This window comes from Lissotriton helveticus, chromosome 2_1 (genome assembly GCF_964261635.1).
Source record: "Lissotriton helveticus chromosome 2_1, aLisHel1.1, whole genome shotgun sequence".
Taxonomy (NCBI): domain Eukaryota; kingdom Metazoa; phylum Chordata; class Amphibia; order Caudata; family Salamandridae; genus Lissotriton; species Lissotriton helveticus.
In genome coordinates, this window is record NC_136059.1 from 1621413642 (window position 1) to 1621421969 (window position 8328).

General features: G+C 43.8%; 1 long non-coding RNA gene across 1 annotated transcript; it reads left to right on the forward strand.

The window, feature by feature from the left end:
* Positions 1–309: 309 nt before the first annotated feature.
* Positions 310–3771, forward strand: LOC144819870 (uncharacterized). Its single transcript, XR_013607601.1, has 3 exons — positions 310–347; positions 2842–2884; positions 3625–3771. It is a non-coding gene; the product is annotated as an uncharacterized LOC144819870 (long non-coding RNA).
* The last annotated feature ends 4557 nt before the right edge of the window (positions 3772–8328 follow it).

The following is an 8328-nucleotide window of genomic DNA, read 5'->3' on the forward strand; positions in this document are numbered from 1 at the left end:
ATCGATGTTCTGTGTAGGAAACAACAACATAACATTTTATAAACGTATTTAATTCAAGCGCAATTTAATTCAAGCGTAACTGCTTTTTTAATAAATGTACTTTGCGCCTTATTATTATTTTACTGTTTTCTTTTACAAATTAACATGTTATCTTTAGGAAGTTCATTAGTCCAAGATGGCGGCCACGTGAATAGTCTTGTTTTTAGTCCTTCGCCTCTGTCTATGGCTGACGCCTTCGCTCTCATCTCCCAGCATGCCCCGCTCTCTTCCTTCTTTTTCCCTCCATCTTGGAAACCGGTTGCGGTGAGTGCGAGCATTGGTGGGCATTAATACCTTGGTTTTTGCAGGTCAGGCGCGTATAGGTTGGACATTTTGAGTGTTGTCATTTAGTGGGTTCCCCAGGAATCCGAAAACTCTGCAGCCGGGTCCGGGGAGCCCAGATTGGCGGGGATATTGAGTGGATGGGAAGTGGGACCCTGCCTGGGATCTGCAACGTCTTCTGTGTTGTGTTTGCAGAGGAGTGGATGGCATTGGATTGCCACGCGTGGGGCCTGCTTCAAGTCGTTGCATGTGCTGGTTGCGTCTGTTAACGAGCCTTTGGTGCTGACAGTCTATTATGACTTGTGCCCAGATGTTAATTCCTGAAGTGGTTGCCCTATGACAGCGACGTCAGTCAGTTAGACCGAAATGTATATGTATTTTAACTATTATGCCTAAAGATTTGTGATATTGTTGTCTGTGTTACGTTTTTGTACTTTTATGATTTTAAGTAATCGAATAAAGCGGATTGATTGACTGAGACCGAAATGTCTCCTCTCAGACACTTTTAAACTGTTCGTGCAAGACCGCTTATGGAGCATAAAAAACATTGGACTTTGATCCCGCCCCTTCCTTACTATTGGATATATTTGTTACTCCCAACTTTCTTACCGAATTCTATGTGCCTTTTATTGCTCTTAATGTGTTTCTTCCACCCATGGAGTATATTTTCTTTGCTCACTCTTTTGATCTGATGGCCTGTATTGTACTTCCGCCCAGGGAAATACTTTCTATTTCTATCAACACTCCTGCATAATGCATGTTCTTGTCACCTCTGTTACCCTGGTTTTCTTCCCCTGCTCTTATGTTTGTTCCCTCAACTACACCCCACCCTGGCCCCCCCCCACCCCCTTCAAGAGTGGGTTCTGGACTTGTCCTGTGACCTAGAGTAGTGTGTCCTCATTTAGTGACAGCGGATTACTGTTTCAGTTGTAGGTTTACTACACAGAGCTGTGGCAGTGTACTGGGTGTTAAGAATTATTAGGATGACCAGACCTGTTGATCCAAGTCACTGGAACAGAGGCACACTAACCTTTATGTGTAAAGTCCCGCTTCTGTGTACTTGCTCATTACTTAGCTCTGACCACTACAGTGCACAAGTGTGCTGGTGTGTGTAGATTTTGTGGTACATGCATGGTGTGTGAGGAAGCACTATAGCAGTAAGGATGGTGGAATCCACTTACTGGGGGTCTGGACTGTGCATTTTTGAATCTGGAGAGAGAAGGCTGGACTCGCTAAACATATTATTTTTGGGGTCCTCTGTGCCTCTGCCGTAGCACATGTTGTTTTTGTGGACCTGTCCGAGAATGACACTTGAAAGGAGAAACGTCCTAAACCAGTTTTACGGCTTCAGACCATGAATCTACATATTTTATACCTTCATCCGAGGAGTATTTTTCATCTACCATTCTTGTCTTAAAACCTCCAGACACCCTCGAACCAACCCCATTTTACAATGCCTCTCGGTTACTAACTCTGTTCTATATCACCTACCACTGTCTTGACTGACACTTTACCACATTTGTCTGCATCATTGACAACACACCCACTGATGTGACTTCATCCTGCCCGACTTGCCCCAAGGACATATGGTCTTTACTAGACACTTCACTTAACCTCATGTCCTGTGTAACAATTGCTGCCCACCTCTTGTCTGTCTAAATCAGCCCTTACTTAACAGGTTCCATCCATGCGGTTTCCGAACCCAGTGCTGATCTGCTATCAAAATCTGACCATGTTCCTTAGTGTCTACAAGGCCTTGACTACCACCTGATAAGAACATCCGGACCTGGAGCATGTAAATTACTCCAAAACCTTGTCTCAGCTCTGCAGTCCCTTCTTCCAAAAATTGATACAATACCACACAATCTAGACTATCTTTGACGCTGATAATGAGAGTATTTCTCAGTGCATTCTAGCACAGCTTGCTGCATCAGTGGTGTGTCTTGTGGTCAGAGTTAGATTCAGTTTTTGTTCCCCGCTTCTAGTACTTTAGTGGCTGAATGTCGTATTCCTCCTGTAGATGCAGAAGAGCAGATCTGTGTGGAATTCGTAATGCTGTTCCCAGTTCTGTATTTAATGTCGTTTGTTTCAGTAGCAGTGTTTTTGAAGATCCTCTTTTGGGAGAGTTGTGTGCTCCACATGTTTTCGTGAATAGGTATATGACTCGTTTGCATACTGTTGCTGGCCTCATTTCATTGATCCATTTAAAAGCTAGGCATTTTGCTGGGCTCTTCCTGTGTTTGCTTCTTTCTGCACTCTGTTACAGCAGTTCATAGACCATTTAAGCATTCTGCTTTCGATTAACTGCCTTTCCTATTACATCGTGTTATCATTATTGGAATGATTTAAAGATAGGTGCTTAGATTCTAAAAATCTCGGGTATTAGTATCCCTATTCTTGTAATGTTTACTGCAGTATTCGAACTGTCTTTCTCGTAGTTGAATACTATGTCCCGAGGAGCTTTACTTCTCTTCTCTCCTAATGTGTGCGTTTTTTTCTTCTCTCCTTTTTTTTCTACAGGGCTGTCAACAGCCGGACTATAAAGTTACAGAATGTCTGGAAGGTAGGACAGCACCAACTTTGTCATCCAAATAAATAAAGTGGTTGTGCATTTGTTTTTCGTCTCTTGAACCATGTCGACGGGAAACGGCCACTACAACGAGGCCGTTTCAACTAAAACCATAACCACGCATGCATTACAACGCATGCGTGGTTACAACGACAGCCTTTACCACGCATACTTTTACTACGAAGTACGTAGTAAAGGCATGTGTGGTAAAGGGTACAAATAAAAAAAAGGGGGGTTGGGGGGGCTAGCCCGACCAAAAAAAAAAAACACTAACCTTTAGAGAAGATGTGCAGGAAATCGGCGGCGCAGGGGAAGGAAACGGCCGTTTTTTTTTTTACGTATGACGTCACCACGGAAAAAACGTGGAGAAGGAAAAGCGTGAAAATAGTGTTCCGTTGTAACGCATGCGTGGTAAAGGCATGCGTTACAACGGAGTTCGTTGTAATATCATACTTCGAGTGCTTCGAGGCACTTCTGGAACGAAAGATAGAGAGGCTGTTCCTGTTTGTATTGGATAGAAGTGTGCAAACGATAGGAGCAGTGGTATTACTTTACTAATATGGCTCTGACATTCGTTGGATCTCAATGTTTATCATTCATCTAGTTTCCGATCTTACGCCTTGCATCACGGTGCTAGGATTCATTTTAGAATGTTGTGTAGATAATGAATGAGATATCGGCTCAAAAATGGTTTTAATTTTGTTGTTTTGATACTTATTTGGCTCTCATTTCAGATTGTGGAGTAAGGCCATTTTTGCTGGCTACAAACGTGGTCTCCGAAACCAGAGGGAACATACCGCTCTTCTGAAAATCGAGGGGGTTTATGCACGAGATGAGACCGAATTCTACTTGGGCAAGCGATGCGCATACGTTTACAAAGCCAAGAAGTGAGTGTTTTATATGATTAAGTTGTGCTTCGCCGTGTGCTAGCTTTATCACATTTTAGTTCGTTTATGGCTGCTCATGCACTTGATTAAATGCTTCATCTGCAAGGTGGGAGTTAAGAAACGTGCTGTGCATATAGCTGTGTTTGTCTGTACATTGGTTTTGAGAGAGGGTGCACTTTAATTCTGAGTGTGAATTGCTTGGCTGTGAGAAAAAAAATATATACTAATGTGCATTTTTTTAAATTAAACCTCTTCAGTGGTGTGTTGTAAAGTTGGTTCCATACCCATGTCTTAATTTTTGGGAGCGTATTATTCTGTAGATTAAGTACAGAGAAAATGAGCTAGTGGTTGACCTGTCTGCTCCCACTAAATCCTCCGACTGATGGGAAGTAACATTGAATAATTTGTGACTAAAATAGGAAGAAGGTACTCTTCATGGTTCTTATGTGAAGTTGCATTGTTTACTTACTCTTGAACATGAATGAGTAGATTAGTTGTACCATGGTCAGCTCTGTCTGTCTTGCAACTTTTTGTATCTGGACTTATTCAGGTATCTAGTTAGCAGCATCTTATTTGATAAAATGTATTTAGTTGTCTAGCAGGGCACAGGTTGTTCATGTAAGGAAATGACACATTTTTGGCTGATGCTGCTGGTTTTTGGTCTCTTGAAAGTACACTGAGGCCTGCTAACCAGACCTCAGTGCCAGTGTTCCAACCCTTTACAAAAACTGTTAAATTGGATACACCCAAATAACAAGTACTGGTTTACTTATAAGTCACTAGTATATGGTACCAAGGGCATGTAAAGCAGAGTTTTCACACAGGGCTGCAGCTCTGTGCCACCCTGCATGTGATAGACAAAATGGACCCCAGTCTGCTACTGCAGACTGACGGGGCAGGGTTTTACACTGCTAGTTTAACTTTTCCAATACACCCAACTGCAAAGCCACCCCTTCCCTTAAGGATATATGTAAGTCTTCTCTAAGGAATGCCTATGGAGCCCTATGGCAGAGAGCTGTATATTAGGTGAGACTTAAGATTTTCGATATTGCTTGATAGCAACACTTCTAAGTTGTCTTTTTGCTATAGAAATATTAGTAGCCCCACTGGCTCACAGGGTTACCAGCTGGCACTCCAGCCCAGCTAACTTTAAATTGGTGTACCCAACAAGGTCAAGTAAAGTATCAAATTAATTGTGACATTAAATCTGACCTGATTCCCAGTCCAGATTTAAATTCACTATTCAAGTTAACCTACTTTTAAAAAGGTTCCACTCTGCACTCCATCTAGTCCAGTGGCCTCTCAAAGGCACTGACACAGACTGGTTTCTGACCTCCTGGAGAGATGTTCGAACAACTCATTGCCGCAGAGCGAGGTGTCACCTCTCCCAGGATGATCACTCTGTGTGTTAGCCCAAAAGGCAGGCTTCAAAGGTGAAGCTGCCTTTGAAGGGCTACTTGTGACAACGCTGCTGAGCAGGGTTCCTGGCAACAATTAGGAGAGTGAGCCAAGGAAGGGAAGTATGTGTCCAAACTGGTTTTCCCTTGGGCGCATAGCCCACTGGTGGTCACACCATTAGTGTGGCTACCCTGTTCCTTATGACCAAAGAAGAGTCGTGCCATGGGACACTCTGGGATAGCCAGATGCCACACATCACAGGTACTTCGTCACTAGAGAGGAGGGGACCCAGTAGCCCATTGGCTAGTTACCGTGTGGTTCCCCCTCACTGCACTTTCCTGGGATAAGTATGGCACCCTGCCCGTCATTTCACACTGGTGAAGAGGACCAAAGGAGGGCTGCCTTTTACCTGTACAAAGAGAAGCTGCACAGTCATAAAGACTACACCTGCTGCACTTTTTGACTAGTGAGACTGGACTGTGCCTGAGGCTCCTCATACAGAAAAGTCGATTTCCTGCCTTCACCAACAGCAGTGACTCGGAGAATCAGTCTGCTGATCTCTTGGAACCAGCTCCAGGACAAGAGCTGAAAGAGCCCAAACTGGCAAGTTGGTAGCCACCACAGACGTTTTGCCACTGCCTGCCACGATAAAGGGACGGAGATCCAAAACTTGCACCCGGTTCTGCTGGGCCTGGAAGTGCTATCAAAGTCTGGATTTGTTGCACTTACAGGACACCATTCCCCACCAAAGAATCTGCATCTAACTGTGGGACTGCAAGACCAGCTGTGCCATATTGGCTGCCCGACTACTGCAGATTAGAGAACTTCTAGGGATCCTGACCTCCGTGGCCAAAGTTGCCCCACGATACCCTTGGTCTGAGGAATCACCCCCCTCAACCACACCACAGCCGAATCATCTTTGCTTGCATCCCTCCGCATCCGGAACACTCCATTGACTTATATGGCAGGGGTGCTGTAGAGTATGAAACTTGCTCTGAAACACTCTGGGGGCCAGGTAACATTCCAAAACCTCCATATTGGCCCCCTAGACCTCGTCACTGTTGAATTTGGTGGCTCAGCTTGGGCCTTACTACCCGCACTAACTTTTCTAAAGTTTGGAAAGCTTACAAACTTTGTCTTGACTAAAGCTTGTTTGCAGGTGCATTTAAAATTGATTACGTTCGAAAATCGATCTCTGGAACCATCCAGTAGATTTTAGTAATTGAGGTCTCCCAAAACTCATTATACGCTTCATTTTTATAAATTGTTGATGTCTTTTTATTGGTGTGATTTTTATTTTTTATTTAGTTTGTTGCTGTTAAATGTTTCACACCAAGTTCCTTTATCAAGCCTTTACGCATCCACAGCTACTCTGTGTTGAGCACATGATACTGACTGGACCCAAGAGGGTATCTGCAAGTGTGCGCCACAATAAGGCCCCATAGCTATATTTTTTATTACACCCAGATCCTCTCAGTTGATAGCGTATGTATTGTAGTTGCAATGGTACCGCTTTAATCAAGCGCTATTTGTTAGGGCTTGACACATGTGTAAGAAATTGGCATCAGTTAAAGAGGTTAATACCCAACAGGCTCGCCCATTGAAGAGAAAAAAAACAAGCATTTACAATGCAACGGTTTCGCCTTTGGAAAAGTTAGAGCTATTGGCAATGTAAAGGACAATGCCATTTATTTATCTGTTTTCAAAACCAACACATAAATACAAATGTTGTCATTTACAATGCCAATAGCTCAAACTTTTCCAAAGGCGAAACCGTTGCATTGTAAATGCTTGTTTAAATCACCACCACTTAATCACGACTACACTAATTTTCTGCCCTCTCACACGCATGCACCATATGGCTGGAACAAAAGATCTCCGCTAAAGAGCCCCTTCGCGGGTGCCCGTCAGACATTGCAGCGCCAGTCTGACGAGGAGCAGGACCCATATGATGAAGCATGACACCTAGCTTGCTGGGTGTGTGAGGGTTCTAGTTCCCAAGAGGGAATTTTCCCTCTTCCTCTTTTCTTTCCTCTCTTTCCCCATACTCACACACTTCTCCTTTCTAGTCCTATTGGGGAACTTTGTGCTACATTTTGCTACCATTGTCTTGGACGTGTACACTGGACCCCATTAAAAATTGTCCTCCCGAAGTTCCTTCCTTTGTCTAAACATCTATTATTATACCCAGATTTCGAGCTATGCATTTAGGTGGGGGGCAGGGTCCCAGAGAAGGCAGCCACCAGTCATCTGTCCATATTTTCTGTGCGTCATCAAAGAACATGATTTCAGTTTTGCTTGCGTTGAGTAATAGGTGGTTGCTTGCCATCCAGTCATTAATGGACAACATGCACTGTTTGAATCTAGATTTGGTGTCAGTAGGATCTGATCCAAGGATGATTAATAGATGAGTGTAATCAGCGTATAACACTGTTTCGAACTTATATGCTTGGATTATCTTTGCCAGTGGTGACACACACAAGTTAAAGAGTGTGGGGCTCAATATGGATCCCTGAGAGACTCCCTTGTCAATTATCTGGTTTTTAGATGGAAAAACTCCTAATTGAGCCTTGGAGGACCTGTCTGTCAGGTAGCTCTTGATCCAGCTTAATGCTGGGCCCTCGACACCAAACTCCAATAGGCGTTCCAGGAGGACGTCATGTGAGTTGGTGTCAAAGGCCGCTGACAGATCAAGTAAGAACAAGATTGTAGATTGTCTTGCGTCGAGAGAAAGCCTGATGTTGTCAACTATCTCAAGTAGGGCTGTTTTAATGCTGTGACAGGCCCGAAACCCCGATTGAGATGGGTCCAGCCGATTGTTGCTTTCCAGATGTTTATATTGCTGACCGTTGACCAGTGATTCCATGACTGCCAAATGGGGGCAAAAGGGAGATTGGTCTGTAGTTGGCCAGCTGTTTTGGGTCAGTTTTTTTTTTTTTAGGATTGGTCTGATTATGGCCTCCTTCCAGTGCGTGGGTATGGTAGATTGCGTTAGTGAGAGGTTGAAAATTCTAGTTAGGTTAGGGATGAGCTGGTGCGATGTTGGATAGGATATGGGAGGATGACTTGTCGGCTGGAGATACTGATTTGATTTTCTTTAGGGTGAGGGCTACGTCTTCCTCTGTAACGGTGCGAAATTCTTTGATTATAACT